The 18916-nt window shown below is 45.4% G+C and overlaps 1 protein-coding gene across 1 annotated transcript in view; it reads right to left on the bottom strand.

The window, feature by feature from the left end:
* Nucleotides 1-5272, bottom strand: part of CFAP54 (cilia and flagella associated protein 54) — a 216749-nt gene extending 211477 nt beyond the window's left edge. The window contains exon 1 of the mRNA XM_054028552.1: nt 5142-5272. The gene's annotated coding sequence lies outside the window, so the exon portion shown is untranslated. The remainder of the gene's footprint in view (nt 1-5141) is intronic.
* Between the last annotated feature and the right edge of the window lie 13644 nt (nt 5273-18916).

The raw sequence follows: 18916 nt of genomic DNA, 5'->3' as shown, positions 1-18916 counted from the left end.
GAAAGAACAAATTTCTGAGGCAACAAATGAAGGTTTAAAAAATATCAAAGCACCAAAGTGAAAGATGATGAAGCTCTACAAACAGAGATACCAAAGGTATAACATGATCCTATGGCTGGAAATTGAAGCTAGACAAAGTCAGACTGGAAATAAGGCGCAATTTTTTAACTATGAAAGTAATTAAACATTGGAACAGTTTACTAAGGGTCCTGGTGGATTCTCCATCACTGACGATTCTTAAATCAAGATTGGATGCATTTCTAAGAGATATGTTCTAAGAATTATTTTGGGGAAGTTCTAGGGCCTGCTACAGGAGGTCAGATTAGATGATCACAATGGTCCCCTCTGGCCTTGGAATCTATGAACTCTCCAAGGGAAAAAGTCCAAAACACCAAGTGAAGGTGTCAAAGCACCTAGAAGCTGAAATAAAAGCTTGGTTATATACCTGAACATCCCCAACCCCCTGGAAACTGATGCATCCTGATGGTACGCCTGGGCCTAACAGTCATCCTGGATGAAAGAATTATGGCAAAACAAATGTATAAATTAAAAACAAAACAAAAAACAAATAAAAAATGACCTTAGTTGATTAGAAATTGGGAAGGTCTACAACAGAAAGGGACACTCAAAGCCGATCACCGCTGGGTTGCAAAGTCAGAATGCCAGATGGAAAGGTTCAGCTGCTCGTTGCTTCAGTACACTGAAAAGTTCCAAGAGTTAGAGTTGGGTGATAGGAAGTTGGTTAATGACACAACCCACCACCACTGTCCAGAGGGATGAAAAATGCTGACAACTTGGGAAGTTCCACCTGCCCCATACTAGAGTGCTGAGAATCAGAAGTAAGAACTCTGCTCAAGTGAACAACAGGGAGTCCGGTGGCACCTTAAAGACTAACGGACTGTGTTAGAAAGAAATGTGTTAGTCTTTAAGGTGCCACCGGACTCCTTGTTGTTTTTGTGGATACAGACTAACACGGCTACCCCCTGATACTTTCTGCTCAGGTGGTATTTTTCAGAACTACCTGTTTCCCTTGAAGGAAAAAGTAAGAGTATATCATAAAGCCTAGGTATTCTAGTGATGGTCACTATGCAAATATATATTATAAGCACGTATAAAGAGACAGACGCACACAAATGCACAGTATGAATCAGATTTTTTTCCTGGCTGCTGCATACACAATGCATTATAAAAATGTAGAGATTGTGCATCCATACACATATATGCACCCACACATACATGCACACATAAAGGTGCACAAATACATATGAATATGCATAGCTATATGATACGTTTACATCCATGTCCATAAAAGTGTGTGTGTAAATAGACATGGACAGATACAAAGGTACACAAATGTGGACACATGTAGGTGTCCAACTTATTCACGCTAGAGTGTCACAATCTGACCCTGACAGGACTGGACTAGAAGTGTCGGGTTAAGGTGTGAGAACAACTGGACCCTCTTAGGCTTGGCTCATGTCATCTCTGATCACCTCCTCCTGCCAGTGGGGTCTGCGTGGCAGTGGCTGTGTGTGCCCCCCACCTGTCAGCTACCACCACCTTGTTGTACTCTGTGTGCGCCGTGGAGTGAGTGTGCCAAGTTGCAGTACCTTGCACTCTGCAGCACACACAGCACAGACAGTGAGGCAATGACAGCAGGTAGAAGCGGGGCATGCAGCCACCGCCACACTGACCCCATGAGCAGGAGGCAGCCAAAGACAGATCGCAGGCACGGGGAGCAGAAAGTCCCCACCAGGCCAAGCCCCAAGGAGGAGGCACCAGCGCTCATGCAATTCAGGAGGAAGTGTCAGGTTTGGATCCGGTCAGTTCTGAAAACAATTCAACATTCTTGCATCAGGTTTGGGTCAGCTGTGCTCAGCTCGAATTCGGGCAGCTTTTAAAATTAGGCCTGAGCAGACCTCTAATTCATACCCACTCACTGCTGATTTGTCACTGTCATGGACAGGGTGACCTGATTTTCATAATGAAAAGCAAGGGCAACTCCCAGGTGGCCAAGTGCAGTGTTGCAACTATCACAATATCTAGTGTTTTTCTTAACCCCCTCCCCCAATCATCTAAAGTCATGGGACTACATGAGACTCAACATAAGTTTCTAGACTTCATGATTGTGCAGAAAAACTGAAAAACATAAATCCTAACAGCTGAAAAAAAGAAGGCAAATAAGAACCCAACAAGTAAGATTTAAATCTCAATTTTTAAGCAAATTTCATTTTTTGTTTTTAAACTCCTGGAGTTGGGAACACTGTAAAGTGCATGTGCACTAGGTGGGAATCCAGCACAGTGGCAGGGAGGGTGTCAAGTTTGAGGTGAGGAGAAAATCTGAGTAGATGGTTGGGGGACAGGAAGACTAGAAGGGGCGGGGGGAGGCATGATGGATGAGAGCTAAAAGAGAAGATAAGGGAGCCTGCAGGGGCTGACAGTAACTGGATGGGAATTGACAGGGTAATTCAGGAGGACCCAGCAGAAAGAGGCAGTGGCTGGATGAGACTGCCAGGGAAGGGGGCAGCAGGAAGGGACAGTAGATTCAAGGGGATTACAGGAGGGAGGCAAGGGGCTGAATGAGGATTGCAGTGGGAAGGATGAGGAGCAGTGGTTGGAAGAGGACTGTTGGGGAGGAAGATATGTGGGATCAGGAGCCAGAGAGGGATTGTAGGGGGTCGGGGTCCAGATGGCTGTTGCACGGGGAGGTGGGGACAGAGTCCAGATAGGGGTTACACAGGGAGGCAGAAAGGTCTGGATGGGGGTCTGCAGGTAGCAGTCGGGGGCGCAGGGTCCGGGCGGGGATCTGCAAGAGGAGGTTGAGGGAGCAAGAGCTGGATGGCTGTTGGAGGGCACAGGGTATGGATGTGGGACTGCAGGAAGCGATGGGGAGGAGGGTTCAGATGGGGCTTGTTGGGGGAAGCTACAGGGTCCCCAGGACTGGACATGAGAGAGACAGCAGGGTCCAGATGGGGGTTACAGAGGGCTTGCGAGGTCCCTGGGGCAGGACAGGATGGGCAGGGTCTGGATGGGAGTTATGGGAGGGGGGCTACAAAGTCCCCAGCCTGGGGGCTACAGAGGAGCTGCAGGGTCCCCGGGGGGAGGGGCAGGATCCGGATGGAGGTTAAGAACATCAGAATATAAGAATGGCCATTCTGGGTCAGATCAAAGGTCCATCCAGCCCAGTATCCTGTCTACCGACAGTGACCAATGCCAGATGCCCCAAAGGGAGTGAACCTAACAGGTAATGATCAAGTGATCTGTCTCCTGCCATCCATCTCCACCCTCTGACAAACAGAGGCTAGGGACACCATTCCTTACCATCCTGGCTAATAGCCATTAATGGACTTAGCCTCCATGAATTTATCTAGTTCTCTTTTAAACCCTGTTATAGTCCTAGCCTTCACAACCTCCTCAGGCAAGGACTTCCACAGGTTGACTATGTACTGTGTGAAGAAGAACTTCCTTTTATTTGTTTTAAATCTGCTGCCCATTAATTTCATTTGGTTGCCCCTAGTTCTTATATTATGGGAACAAGTAAATAACTTTTCCTTATTCACTTTCCCCACATCACTCATGATTTTATATACCTCTACCATATCCCCCCTTAGTCTCCTCTTTTCGAAGCTGAAAAGTCCTAGCCTCTTTAATCTCTCCTCATATGGGACCCATTCTAACCCCCTAATATTTTAGTTGCCCTTCTCTGAACCTTTTCTAGTGCCAGTATATCTTTTTTGAGATGAGGAGACCACATCTGTACACAGTATTCAAGATGTGGGCCTACCATGGATTTATATAAGGGCAATAAGATATTCTCCGGCTTATTCTCTATCCCTTTTTGAATGATTCCTAACATCCTGTTTGCTTTTTTGACTGCTGCTGCACACTGCATGGTTACAGAGTGGCAGCTGCAGAGTCCCCAGGCTGGGGGGAGCAGGGTCCAGATATGTGTTACAGGGGGCGGGGAAGCTGCAGGGTCCCAGGCGCGGGACAAGGTGGGCAAGGTCTGGATGAGAGTAACGGGGGCGGGGGAAAGGAGGTGGCTGCACGGTCCCCAGGGTGGGATGGGGGCCTGGGTCCAGATGAGTTATGGTGCAAGGGTGCTGCAGGGTCCAGGTGCAGGGGGGCAGGGTCCAGATGAGAGAGGGTTACGGTGCAAGGGGGTGGGAACAGGGACTGGATAGGCGTTACGGGGATGCTGCAGGGTCCCCGGGGTGGGGTGGCAGAGTCTGGATGAGGGTTAAGGTGTGTGGGGGGGGACAGGGTCCGGATAGGGGTTATGGGGGACTTCTGCAGGGTCCCTGAGATTGGGTGGCAGGGTCCAAATGAGGGTTACAGTGTGGGGAGGGCTGCAGGGTCCAGGTACAGGGGGGCAGAGTCCAGATGAGGGTTACGGTGCGGGAGGGCCGCAGGGTCCCCGTGTGTGGGAGGCAGGGTTTAGATGAGGGCTATTGGGGCGGAGGCTGCAGAGTCCAGGTGCGGGGGAGGTAGGGACCAGATGAGGGTTATGTGGGGGTCTGCAGGTCCAGGTGCAGGGGGACAGGGGCTGCAGGGTCCAGGTGCAGGGGAGGAGGGACAGGGTCCAGATAAGAGTTGGGGAGGTGCAGGGTCCTGGTGCAGGGGGGCTGGGTCCGGATGAGGGTAACGGTGCAGGGGGACTGCAGGGTCTGGGTGCGGTGGGGGGCAGGGTCTGGACAAGGGTTGGGGAGGTGCAGGGGAGCTGGGTCCGGATGAGGGTTACGGTGCAGGGGGGCTGCAAGGTCTGGGTGTGGGTGGGAGGGGGCAGGGTCCGGATAAGGGTTGGGGAGGTGCAGGGTCCTGGTGCAGGGGGGCTGGGTCCGGATGAGGGTTACGGTGCAGGGGGGCTGCAGAGTCTGGGTGCGGGTGGGAGGGGGCAGGGTCCGGATAAGGGTTGGGGAGGTGCAGGGTCCCGGTGCAGGGGGCTGGGTCCGGATGAGGGTTACGGTGCAGGGGGGCTGCAGGGTCCCGGGACGACGGGGAGTAGGGTCCGGATGAGGGTGGAGAGTCCCGGGGCGTGTGTCGCGGGAAGTGCCCCCAGTGGCCGGTCCTGACACCCGCAGCAGGCGGCGCCCCCCGGGAGCACCTTACCGGCCCCCTCCCCGCCCGCGCTCTGCCTGTACCCGCGTCTGTGCAGCTCCTGCCCCCGCGGCTCGGCCGCCCCCACGCTCTGCAGCCGGCGAATGAAGCCCAGGAAGTCCCGCAGCTCCGACTCGAAGCTGTCGATCACGGGGTTCCCCGGCTCCAGGGCCCCGAAGAAAGTAGCCGGCGGGGGCTGCAGCCTGGGGCCGGGAGGCGGCGCCTGGGACCCGGCCTCCGCCATCATCCCGCTGCCCTGTACACACGGGCGGTTGCTTAGCAACGGGCGGGGGCGGCGTGTGCAGGCTCCTGCCCGGGCTGGTGTTTGTGCCCAGCGCCCTGGTCCCTCACGGCGCGGCCCGCGGGGCCTGGACCGCAGCAGGGAGCGGGGCGCGCACCGCTGGGGTTTTAACAGACCCACTGGCCTGAGGGGAGGGTAAGGCCAGGCGGGATGACCAGCCCGGCCAGTGTGACCTAGGCCAATGGCCATAGGGGCAGGAACTAGGGGTGCTGCTGCAGCACCCTCTGGCTTGAAGCGGTTTCCATTAGCTACAGGGTTTATAGCCGTGGTTCTCACACTTTTGTACTGGTGACCCCCTTTCGCAGAGCAAGCCTCTGAGTGTGACCCCCCCCATTAAAAAAACACTATTTTGTTTATTTAACGCCATTGTAAATGCTGGAGGCAAAGTGGGGTTTTGGGTTGTCATAAATATAAGCAGGGCAGCTGAACTGAGTTGCCTTACCTGTAAAGGATTAATTGGCACCTGACCAGCAGGACCAATGGGGAAAAAAGATACTTTCAAATCTGGGGGAGGGAGGTTTTGTTTGTGCTTTCTTTGTTTGTTCCCTCTCTGGACCGAGAGAGGGTCCGGGCAGGAAAAAAACATCTCCTGGAAACATATCTGAAATGAGCATCTACGATTATAAAAATTGTAAGTAAGGCAAGGAAATGCATTAGATTGTCTTTTGTTTTAGCTTGTGAATTTTCCCTATGCTAAGAAGTAATTTCATTCCTGTTTTGTAACTGGAAAGCAGAGTCAGAGGGGAATCCTCTGTGTTTTAAATCTTTTTATTTACCCTGTAAAGTTATCTTCCATCTTGATTTTGCAGGTGTGATTCTTTTACTTTTTTTTTTTTAAATAAAATTCTTCTTTTAAGAACCTGATTGATTTTCAGTGTCCTAAAAACCAAGGAGTTTGGTTTGTGCTCACATTGTAACCAATTGGTTAGTATATTATTTTCAAGCCTCCCCAGGAAAAGGGGTGAAGGGGCTTGGGGGAATATTTTGGAGAAATAGGGACTCCAAGTGGTTCGTTTCCTGAATTTTTATCTAAATCGTTTGGTAGTGGCAGCAATCCCATCCAAGGACAAGGAAAGGATTGGTGCCTTGGGGAAGTTTTTAACCTAAGCTGGTAGAAATAAGCTTAGGGGGTCTTTCATGCGGGTCCCCACATCTGTACCCCAGAGTTCAGAGTGGGGAGGAACCCTGACAAGGGTGGAGGTTGACAGCTTGTGACTCCCCCATGTAATAACCTCACAACCCTCTGAAGCTCCCCGATACCCAGTTTGAGAACCCCTGGTTTATAGTTTGGTTCAATGCCTCTTCAACCCCCACAGTACAAATTGTTCCAGCACCCCTGCCAATGGCCAGCCCTGCATTGAGCCCAGCCATCTGGGGTTGGTTCAGCAGGTCCTCCACAAGGCAGCCAGCAAGGAGCTGAAGACAGACGGAGGTGGCAAATCCATCCCTGCCGGTGGTGGTTTGTTCCACCAGAATTATTGTGCCTAATTTCTAATTTGCATTTATCTGGCTTTAACTCACAGCCATTGGTTCTGGTTATGCCTTTCTCCATTAAATTAAAGGCCACTTTAGACTAAAGTCTTTAATATACTGCATTTTCTCCCTGTGAAGGTACTTTATACACAGAGCTGGTCAGAGAAACTGCAAGGGAACCGTATTCTGTCAAAAATCTAAACACATAACAAAATCAGGTCAATTTTGTCAAAATGTCATTGTGGAAGAGAACCAGAAAAAAAGCTCCAAGAATGTTAAAATTGCCTGTTTTGACACCTTTGGAATTAAAAGTTTAGCGTTTTCATTTTGAAATTACTTAGTTTCTAAACTCTTTTAATTTTTAATTTTATTATACTACTATATAAAATAAAAAAATCAAAACCAGAACAAGTGTTTAGATCAAAATATTTTGCTCAACCAGAAAAATGTTATAATGAATGTTGGATTCATTCAATTTCCTCATTTGATGAAGAACTCAAAGAGAAACTTTCAGCCCAGGAAAACATAGCATATTTCTAGAAATAAATTAGTCCTGGAGCCTTTCTTAAAATCTTCTCTCAGCTACCAAAGATGGCAGTGCAATTTTGTCCAAATTCTCCAAGAGAGCTTTTGTTACTATAAAATAATTCTATTCAGCTACTTACACATTACTGTAGATTCCAAATGTTTCAGAGAATTAACTATCATATTTTTAATCTAGCTAGTCCTTGAAGTTTTTTTTTGCATGAACCATTCGTATGTTTGTATAAACAGCTTTTGCATATCCAAATGCATCTTCATCATAACACTTTCTCTATTATGCATTTGGTTTGGAATGACAGAGTCAAAATAGACTCTATGAATTAATCATTGGCGGCAGGAAAAGAGAAAACTAAAATAAATTGCTCATGACCTGCAATATTTTTAGTTTCATGAATTTAGTCCAGACTATTTTTGATTGTTTCACACTATGAATTTTGAAAAAAAAAAAAAGCAACATCTTTTATTTTTCATTAATATTACTCTATCACCCATTTGCCAGAATGCTTCACTTCAAGGTCAAGGTAGCTGTAGATTGAAGTTTGTTCCAGCAGCTGATGGAAATAGTTTCGGGCAATAGCCTGACCTTGGACTAGGAATCCTTGCATCATTTTATACTGCAGGCATAGAAGCTGCTCTAGGGACCCACAGATATTTGTAGCTTTACTGAGCCTTTTTCATGCACAGAAGTTTAAGCATCCTTATCTGCAAGCATTTATTTTGTGAGTTCATAATTTTTAATAATAGATTTCTCATTAGTATGATTAACATTCTTACTGATCGTTCGTATCTGTAGCAGTATGAGCTTTATCTGTCCTTGTTAGAATATTTTTATAATGGTAAATTAACATTCTGTTCATATGTGTGTGTGTGTGTGTGGTGCCTAGCACGATGGAGCTGGGGCTTGTAGGCACTATCACAGTGCAAATAAAAATAATAAATTCTGCATCTTTTCATACCATTTGATGTTGAAGGATAACATTTTCACTCTTTATTTATGGACAGTTCTCTCTCTCTCTCTCTCTCTCTCTCTCTCTCTCAATTGCAGTTAATTCACGCAATTAACAAAATTAATCTCAATGAAAAAAATTAATTACTATTAACCTCAGTTTTAATCGCACTGTTAAACAATAGAATACCAATGGAAATTTATTAAATATTTTTGGATGTTTTTCTACATTTTCAAATATATTGATTTCAATTACAACACAGAATCAAAGTGTACAGTGCTCACTTTATATTATTTTTATTACAAATATTTGCACTGTAAAATAAAACAGGTATTTTTTTCAGTTAACCGCATACAAGTACTGTAGTACAATATCTTTATCATGAAAGTGCAACTTACAAGTTTAGAGGTTTTTTGTTACATATCTGCACTCAAAAACAAAACAATGTAAAACTTTAGAGCCTACAAGTCCACTCAGACCTACTTCTTGTGGCCAATTGATAAGACAAACAAGTTTGTTTACATTTATGGAAGATAATGCTGCCTGTTTCTTATTTACAATGTCACGTGAAAGTGAGAACAGGCATTCACATGGCACTTTTGTAGCCAGCATTGCAAGATATTTACGTGCCAGATACGCTAAACATTCATATGCCCTTTCATGCTTCAGCCACCATTCCAGAGGACATGCTTCCATGTTGATGATGCTTGTTAAAAAAATAATGTGTTACTTAAATTTGTGACTCAGTTCTCTGGGGGAGAATTGTATGTCTCCTGCTCTGTTGTAACCACATTCTGCCATATATTTAATGTTATAGCAGTCTCAGATGATGACCCAGAACATGTTGTTCCTTTAAAGAACACTTTCACTGCAGATTTGACAAAATGCAAAGATGGTACCAATGTGAGATTTCTAAAGATAGCTACAGCACTCGATCCAAGGTTCCCAAAATCTGAGAGGGATGAGGTGTGGAGCATGTTTTCAGAAGTCTTAAAAGAGCAATACTCCAATGCAGAAAGTACAGAACCCAAATGACCAAAAAAGAAAATCAACCTTCTGTTGGTGGCATCTGACTCAGATGATGAAAATGAACATGCGTCCATCCGCACAGCTTTGGATCATTATTGAGCAGAACCTATCATCAGCATCGAGGCATGTTTTCTGGAATGGTAATTGAAGCATGAAGGGACATATGAATCTTTAGCGCATTTGGCACATAAATATCTTGCAACGCCAGCTATAACAATGCCATGCGAACACCTGTTCTCACTTTCACGTGACATTGTAAACAAGTTTGTTTGATCAATTGGCTGAACAAGAAGGACTGAGTGGACTTGTAGGCTCAAAAGTTTTACATTGTTTTGATTTGAATGCAGTTATTTTCTGTACATAATTCTACATTTGTAAGTTCAACTTTCATGATAAAGATATTGCACTACAGTACTTAAGTGAATTGAAAAATAACTATTTCTTTTGTTTTTATAGTACAAATATTTGTAATAAAAAATAAATATAAAGTGAGCACTGTACACTTGGTATTGTGTGTCATATTTGAAAATGTAGAAAAAATCCACAAATATTTAAACAAATGGTATTCTATTATTGTTTAATAGCACAATTAATCGCACCATTAATCACCAATAATTTTTTTAATCACTTGATAGCCCTTATATAGATACACACACACACACACACACTTACATTATTTATGGACAGTCTTTTCTCTATGTGTATGTATATTATTTATATATATTATGGTCTATTTTGTTACACTATATATATATATATATATAATGTGAGACCATTATCAAGCAGTGCAATGGCATGAAGGAAGGAAAGGTAGTTCCTAGCATGAAGGAGATTAAAACCCCTGCTCAACTGCCAACTATTAATAAGGATGGGCGGATGTGCAGGTGTTCCACACAGGAATGCTGACAGCCCTTTTTGGTAACAAGCTGATGATTGCTAGAGGTGCTTGATATATGAGCCTGCTGCCTCCAAAAACTGAGCTTGTGAGGGAGATTTTGTGTAGTCTTGTTACCTGGTTGGCCATTAAGATAGTGGAGGCAACCTTTTTTTCTACACCCCAATGTTATCTGAGAGCTATAGTTGAAGCAAGCCTTTCTTTATGCTTTGTCCTGAAAGTGGCATAACATTCTTTCCACTTCTGTTTTTGAAGAAAACCACCACCATGCAGATGCTTCATGCAACGTGTGCTGAGCCCATTTCTTAACCAAATACTATTTTTAGTGTCTGATACACTGTGCAAAACTAATGCAGCAAATGACAGTGTGTTTCCACTGCTTGATACAATGCATTTCAAAAGGCTGACACATATCCTTTTCCTTTCCTGTGCTAGTTCCCTTTGCTACAGTTCTTTTTTCATCTAATTTTATTCTACCAGAAGAGTATAATTTTATTCAATTTCTCTTTCTAGCTTTCAGGACAGCTAGGTGAGCAGCCCTGGCAGGTGCAGGCTGGAGCTGCAGCAGTCTGTCAGAATTACCAGGTAGCTAGGAGTAACCCCAACAAGCTAATAATGTTGACCAGACTGGAGTAGCTGCTTTCATTAGGAGTCTATATACTTGCCTTGGGATCACCTGCTTAGACTCTTGCTTGTGGATTGGTTGGACCCTTAGGACTTGCAGGTAATTAGCCCATGTGAATCATCAGACTCAGAACACTAAGGCTCAGGGATGAATCACACTTTCTTTCCTGGGGGATGTGTGGGAGGTAGTGAATGCTTCTAATGCCCATTCTTCTACTCCAGCGATATTCAAACTTTGAGCAGAGCCCCCGCTTTGAGTTACAATTTTTGATCGTGCCCCCCAACCAAGACAAAAAAAAAGAGTCAGGGAGTGGAGGTGGTGCTCCCTCCCTAACCCCACTGTGGGGAGACTGGCCCGAGCCACCTGCTATTGCCACTCGCCCCCCGAACATTCCTCTGTGCCCTCCTGGGGCAGTGCACCCCACAGTTTCAAAACCTCTGATCTACTCTGATATCTTGTTAGTTAATCTATGATATTTTACAATTTATTATCTTAGAGATACTGCCCTTGAGATGAGTAGGAAAGAATGCAATTCACGGGGAGCTCATCAGCCCAAGCAAGGGAATCACAGCCTCACCAAAAATTCCAAAAAGCTACAAAATACATTTTGAATATTCTTTATTTAGTTGATTAATTATATACAAATTTAAGGACTAACTGTGATTTGATTTAAATGTTACACCTCACTCTCTCCGGTAGCAAAATGAGACACCCAAAAGTTTGAAGAATGTAGCGCTACGGGAGGCTTAAATCTTGGTATGACAATTAGTGTCTCAAGAAGCTGCCTTGTTACCATGGCAATTTACCATGCCCAGGAGTCAGTTTATAAGGGCTGTGACATTGCACTCCATAATGTTTTATGGAAATATGCTTATGAGTGTAAATACTATGTAACTGGAATATGCTTCATGAAAAAGGTCTCTTGTAAGGTATCATTACAAAGCTTATGATCTACTGAGTGTGTTCATCCTATTTGTTTGCATATATTATTTCTATGTCTGGAGTTAGAATAAGATATAAACTTGTATTACTGATGTAAACATATTAAATGGAAGCCATTAAGGGTGCTTCAGAATCAATGAACTGTGAATGGGTTTGTTTACCTGCAAGCCTTCCTGTGTACCTGTATTCCAGCTACTAGGTAATGAAGAAGGTGGTCTTACAGTGACATGTGAGCATGTCACCTGAACGGGAATTCATCTTAGACCTGGTGCTTTTCCATTTAGGAGGAGGGGTGGGGACCCAGAGAGACAAAAGATTCCCAGGAAGAATGGAGACTACAGGGTCTGACAGTGACATGTGACCATGTCACATGATACTGAAATCCATCTTAATCCTTGTACTTTTCCATTGATGAGGCGGGGGAGTGGGGACAAGCACACACAAAAGATTCCCGCCTTGTGCCAAAGCTATAAAAGGAGGTGGAACAGGACAAAAGGGGCTGCCAGTCATGAGAAAACCCCTGCTTACCACCTGATATGTGGAACTAACAAGGACTGTACCGGGGAAAGGATTGGGCCCAGACTAGGAAGGAGTCTAGTCTATGAAAGAAGCTTATTGGAACATCTCCGAGCAGGGCCGACTCCAGGCACCAGCGGAGGAAGCACGTGCCTGGGGTGGCACATGCTAAGGGGTGGCATTCCATCCATTCTTGGGGCGGCACAGTTCGGGCGGCAGTCGGAGTGGCCTTTTTTTTTTTTTTGCTTGGGTTGGCAAACATGGTAGAGCCGGCCCTGTCTCCAAGGGTGAGATATTACCTGTAATCAGTTTCTTAATGTATTAGGCTTAGACTTGTGTGTTTTGCTTTATTTTGCTTGGTGACTTACTTTGTTCTATCTGTTATTACTTTAAACCACTTAAATCCTACTTTTTATACTTAATAAAATCACTCTTGTTTATTAGTAAACCCAGAGTAAGTGATTAATACTTGGGGGAGCAAACAGCTGTGCATATCTCTCTATCAGCGATATAGAGGGCAGACAATTTATGAATTTACCCTGCATAAGCTTTATACAGAGTAAAATGGATTTATTTGGGGTTTGGATCCCATTGGAAACTGGGTGTAGGAGATAGGTGACCTGCTGAGCAGTTTTTGGTTAAAGTCTGCAGTTTCAGGGGCATGGACCAGACCTGGGTCTGTGTTTCAGCAGGCTGGCATGTCTGGCTCAACAAGGCAGAGTTCTGGAGTCCCAAGCTGGCAGGGAAAATGGGCTCAGAGGTAATTCCAGCACGTCAGGTGACAGTCCCAAGGGGGTCTCTGTGACTGAACCCATCACAAGGGCATTGGTGTGGTAGCCACTGTTTAATGAGGCCACAGCTGGACTGTAGCAGTTAAACCCGGGCTGCATGGGGTGGAAATGGGGGCTGCACCTCATTGGTCCCCTCATCCACAAGGCACGCCCCATGTGGGTGTACAAGAAACCACTCCCAAGCCCTGGGCCTGCCTCATGCTCCACCCTAGTGCTGATCTAGGTAGCAGCAGCACCAGCAGTGGTGGCACCAGCTCCCCCAGGTACTGGCTGCTTCTTCACTATAAATAAGGCACACTTTTAATAGCTTTTAAATTATACATTTGGCGTGAGTGGAAATAACTATTTTGAGATTTGTGCCTCACCTGTTATGAACCGCCACTGATGCAATTTTATTGTTGCGAAAGATTGTCAGGCACTAGGACCCTGTACAGAAATGTAGATTTATTTCCTGACTCACCAAACTAGGTGAGTCCTATTAACTCCACCCCATGAGTACAAAAAGTATTTAAGCATCTTATTGAGGCAGAGTTGTTCTGAAGAGAAATATCCTAGGAACAAGCCAAATGGAAGTGAAAGTTTAGGCTGAGAGTTCTGTTTTGTTGGTAAGTGAATAATAAAAGCAAACTCCAAAAAAGGGCTGAATTTGGATCCTGACTCAGAGAGAGAGAGAGGTACTGAGAGCAGAATGGGGACTAAATTCTCACTCATTTTGCAATTTAGTGGAACAAGTCTGTGTATAAACCTATATATGTGCATCTATATCTAGTAAGATTCAGCATGAGTATATAATCAATAAATGAATACACAGTATAGAAGTAAGCATAGCCCTCCACCCCTAAAAAAGTCAGTGATTCTGAAGAGTTGCATGATTTAGGTTTTCTGTGAAGCAAGAGTCCAATGACTCAAGTATCTTCAATCAGCGGATTAGTACGAGTATAAATAAAACTGTACTATTTGAAGTGTGCTATTGCTATTATAAAATGGCTCTTCATATTTTTGAACAATGAGCTAATACATTCTGATCCTGGTTTTTATCCTTCAACTGTTAAGTGGACAACTCTCTTCACTATATCGATTTTCTAATGGACTTCAGTTTTCAGTTGCCTAAGGAGGGCCTTAGACAACCATTGCAATTGTCTCCCAGTGAAGACCTATAGAAAGAATCCCATCCACTCTTCAAACTCTGTGATTTTTATAATGCCATTTTATAAAATATTACTGATAATTACATTTTTGAAGTACTTGTCACCATAGTGTAAGGCTGCTTTTTATATATTTCATGTTCAAGAGATGACCTAAATAGAATTATTCTCTCTTGTCCCCCAAAATGTCATACTTGAAAGGTCAGACTAGCCTTGGCTATACTTGGGCATTTTAGCACAAAATTCCCACCAGTGCTCATACTCACATTTAACTGATGTAGTGATAAAAATTCCAGACCCACACACAAAGGTTTCCACCTGTGCATCTGAAGTTGTGGTAGCAGTGGTAGGAATCTTTGCTAAAACACCCTTATGTGTACATGTGGTTACCCTGCCCACCTATTAGTGTTTTCCCTGTATTCACAAAGAGAATAATGTTAGTTGCATATCTTAATACTGTGTATATTTCATCTCTTTAAAAAAAAAACAACCTATCCTGTTAGTTTGTGCTACAGGACATAGACAAAAAAAAGTAACTTAACCTTACATCCCATACAACAAAAGGGTTTCAGAAAAACAAGAAATATGGAAGGAAATTTCAGAATAAATTCAATACCCTTGAGTAACTGTTACCACATGAGGTTGAGACACAGTCACATCAAGAATACTGTTTTCACAGAGATAGTAACTTCAGTCCTTAGTGAGCTCACCCTCCAAAACCTCTTCACAATTTACAAAAAAGAGAAACAAAGTAAAAGCTCTTCTTTCCCAAATTGCCTTCTTGAGATCACTAGATTCCGCACACATGTTGCTGTCACAGCATCCCACACTCTCTCTGTTGCTAAGTGCTTTAGGCTGTTGCAATATGTTCCAGGGGCTCCCCATTTCTTTCCGCTCTCAATATGCACTAAGTTTGACAAGGTAAAAGGGGGGGGGGGGGGAGCTGAAACTGTAAAAATTACAGCAAGCCAAGGAGAGAGCTGGCTTATCTGTACCAAATAATGAGTCTTTTTGTAATATGGCATGCCCATCAGAACACTTGATCAGAGCATGCCTACAATTCAGAGCTGCATGTGTAAAATGAGGGCACATTGTGGCCTTTAGGCTGTGCCTGAACTTTGACAATAAGTGACATATTATGGCAGCACACAGCACACAGAAATCCCAATCAGGATGAGGTTCCTCATTGTGTTAATTACTGTACAAACATAGAGGTAGATATGAACCCTGCACCCAAGAGCTTACAATATAAGAAAATGAGCATCATAACAAGGGTGGATGTAAAGGGGAACACTCACCACCAGTGCTTCCTAGTGGTCAGTTGGGGGTGTGGCAGGTTGATTTCATCCCAGGTGTTCCCCTTTCTTACTACTGCTCTGCCCTGCTGTGGTCTGTCCTTTCAGTGATTCAGCTCTCTGGCAGGTCACTTTTTCAAGTCTACCCCTTTTGGTATATACACAAAGAGTCCAATAATGGGAGAAGTCTTCAGGATTAAGTAAGAGATTCTGGGCTTCCCACTTGGGTCCAGACCACAAAACTACAACCCATGTATCTTCAGCGTCCTCTCCCAATTAGATTGCCTGCCAAGGGATAGACTTCTGTAGTTGTCCCTCTTTAGGGGATGGTAGGGGAGCCCAGGCCCACCCTCTCCACCAGGCTCTGATCCAGGGTGCAATGGTGGGCAGATAAGTCCTGCACCTTCAGGTGCTATGTGGCTGCTTTCCTGGATCACTTCCTACCAGTCCCCTTCCTTCCCACAGGGTAAAGAACTAAACACAAAGATTGTCTCTGACCTATCAAGAGTCACCAGTCCTTCTTTGCAGGCTTGATCAGGTCACTCTCACTAGGCCCAAGGCAGCAAGAGCCCCTGCGGTGTTCCTTCCCAGGAGCTAAATTAGCTCACCTCCACAGTCTGCCTGCTACTGAACTACTCTGCTTCTCTTTGTAAGCTCCTCCTTCAGCCAATTAAGGCTTTACACTTCCAGTATGGTGAGGCTGTCTGGGCCCAGAGAAGTTCCTTAACCCATTCCTCTCCAGTGTGGAGTCATCACATACCCACCCCCTTCAAACAGGATCTGGGGTCTTGTAATCAGCATTGAGTTCCCCACCCTTTTGAGAGAAAAAAATCCATGTTTTGGTGGGCCTTCTCATCTTGAGGTAGTATCTGAAAACTGTATAGTTGTAAGAATAGGCACCACCACATAATTCTTGGATTGACACCCTTCATGGTGTTCAACCAGCAGAGAGGGGTGTGATCCATTACTGGTGAGAAGGGGATTTCCACAAATAGTATCATAGGGCATTGTGGTGGGGCGACTACCCCACACCCAGAGAGAGTGGGCTGCGGCAGGCCTAGGCGCCTGCGTAGATGCGCGGCCAATCAGGAAAGGGCTTACTGGGAGCCAATCAGAAGGCAGATTGGGGCCAGCCAATCAGGGCCCGGCTTAGCCATATAAAAGACTGCCCAGAGCAGGAGTATAACTACTCCCAGGCCTTCAGAGGGGAAGGTCTGTCTCCAGAGCTGGGAGGCCAGCATCGTGGACAGCGCAGCGCAGGCCAGCTTGAGAGTGTAGGAGAAAGCCCTACTCCGTAGCCTGCCAGGCGGCAGGCGTGGGAAGAGGAGGCCTAGCGTAGAGGAGGGCCGTTGGGGAAGCGGTCCAGAGGAGTAGCCAGAGGAGGAGAAGGAGGATAGCAAGACTGTCGCCAGAGGGCCTCTGGACCAGGACTCAGAGTAGTGGGTGGGCCTGAGTCCCCCCACCCCCCGTCCCCATTTTGCCCCCTTTGTTTGCGGTGGTGCAAAGGCTGCAGGGAGTGGCCGGCCAGAACCATGCCACATCCTGGACTGTGAGGATCAGGCTTGAAGGTGTGAGGTTGTTGTTTATTCCCCCTCCCCCCCCAGAAGGGGGCGTGAATGGACAAAGACTGAACGTTGGGAGCAATGCAAGTCTGTGCACCCCACAAAGGCGAGATGACAGGCGGGATGCCACCCAAAGAGGGCGCTCTACTGGCTCAAACTAATTCCCCGAGACGACCAGGAGGAGGCGCCGCAGCGGTGAGCTACCGACCCTGTCACAGGTATCCACAACCTATTTCATGACTAAGGCTTGTTTTTCAATCACTGAGTATGCCATCTCCTGAGGGAACAGTTTTCTACTCAGAGGCCAGCGGGATCTGCCAGTACCCTTTTGTGTGGTCTAGGATGGAGACGTACTTGGCAGCTTCCAGCTTTTCTAGCAACTCATCCATCTTTGGGCATAGGATAGGCATCAAACTTCATTATTGCATTTACCTTTCAGACAGTATCCCACATCTTCCATGGGAGCAGGTGTGGGTTCTCACAGATCTGGTGTTCTGGTTCTGTGTCTATCCAGGTGAGCCTGCTCTGGTAAGGTCAAAAATACTGCGGGGAAAGATTCAATCAACTGCAGTATTTGGGCTTTCTGTTCTGATTGATGCTCTTCTCCGATCAGCATGGATTGGGGCTCTTGAGTGCTTGAGGTCCTAGTTCAGGTTCAGGCGGATAGGTGTTATGAGGAGTCCTTCTTGGTCATTACAAGCCTCCAAAAGGTTAACGTGGTACAGTTGTTTCCTTTTTTCTTCTCCAGCTGTTGAATTTCATAGTCAATTAGCCTCTTTGCATCTCAAATGGCCCCTGGCACTAGGCCAATTTGATTCCTAACCCAGCAGCAATAATAGTACCTGGTCAATGGATCTAAATTCTTGTAGATGGGCTCCTTTATTATAGGCCATTTATTGAAGGCCCAACAAAACCAAGGAAGTCCCCTAGAGTCTTGAGCTCTTCTCACAGTTGAAGTATGTATTGTACCACATACATTGCCTTTGGGCCTTGTTCCTCCCATGACTCTTGGAGGAGTCTAAAGTCTCACAAGTTTGTCTTCCCATATAGCAGCTCAAATGGAGAGAGTGCCATAGATGCTTGCAGAGCCTCTCTGATGGCAAATAACAGCAGTGGAAATAACTGGTCCAGGGTCGGCTCTAGGTTTTTTTGCCGCCCCAGCAAAAAAAAAATTTTGGCTGCCCCAGCTCTGGGCTCCCCCCTTGCACCCCCTGCCGCCCCAGCCCTGGGCTCTGCCCCCTCCACTTGCACCCTCCTTCCACCCCAGCCCTGGGTCACTGGTAACTTGCTCCCAGAGCGGGTCATTCATTAGATGTGCACAGAACACAGACACCATTGGTTCCCATATGGTTACAGAACTGCAGTAAAGTGGAACAATTTTCAGCTTGTGTGATTGGAGGATATCTGGATGCATATTATAAGAATGTCCTCCATAAATGAGGAAAAGCGGAGGTGCCTTTATTCTTTTGTTCCACTCTTTGTTTCTATGGGGAATTTGCCAATGCAATATCACTGTCTTCCTTTTAAACAAAGGAAACTAAAAAAAAAAAGGCAATGGCTGTTGAAAATAGCAATTCCAGTCCTAATAACCACATGGAAGCATTTCTTGCTCAATTTTATCCTACTTTTTCTACAGCAAGTTACAGTGGATCAGTATATTTGATTTGGGAGAAATGAAGTAACAGCTGCCCAAATTGAGCTTGAGCACTCCTGAATTTTGAGATGTTCAAATCTGGAAGGCAGATGCTAGATTCC

This window comes from Malaclemys terrapin, chromosome 1 (assembly GCF_027887155.1).
Source record: "Malaclemys terrapin pileata isolate rMalTer1 chromosome 1, rMalTer1.hap1, whole genome shotgun sequence".
NCBI lineage: Eukaryota > Metazoa > Chordata > Testudines > Emydidae > Malaclemys > Malaclemys terrapin.
The sequence above is the reverse complement of the archived record's forward strand: the minus strand, read 5'-3'. Positions and strand labels throughout refer to the sequence as shown.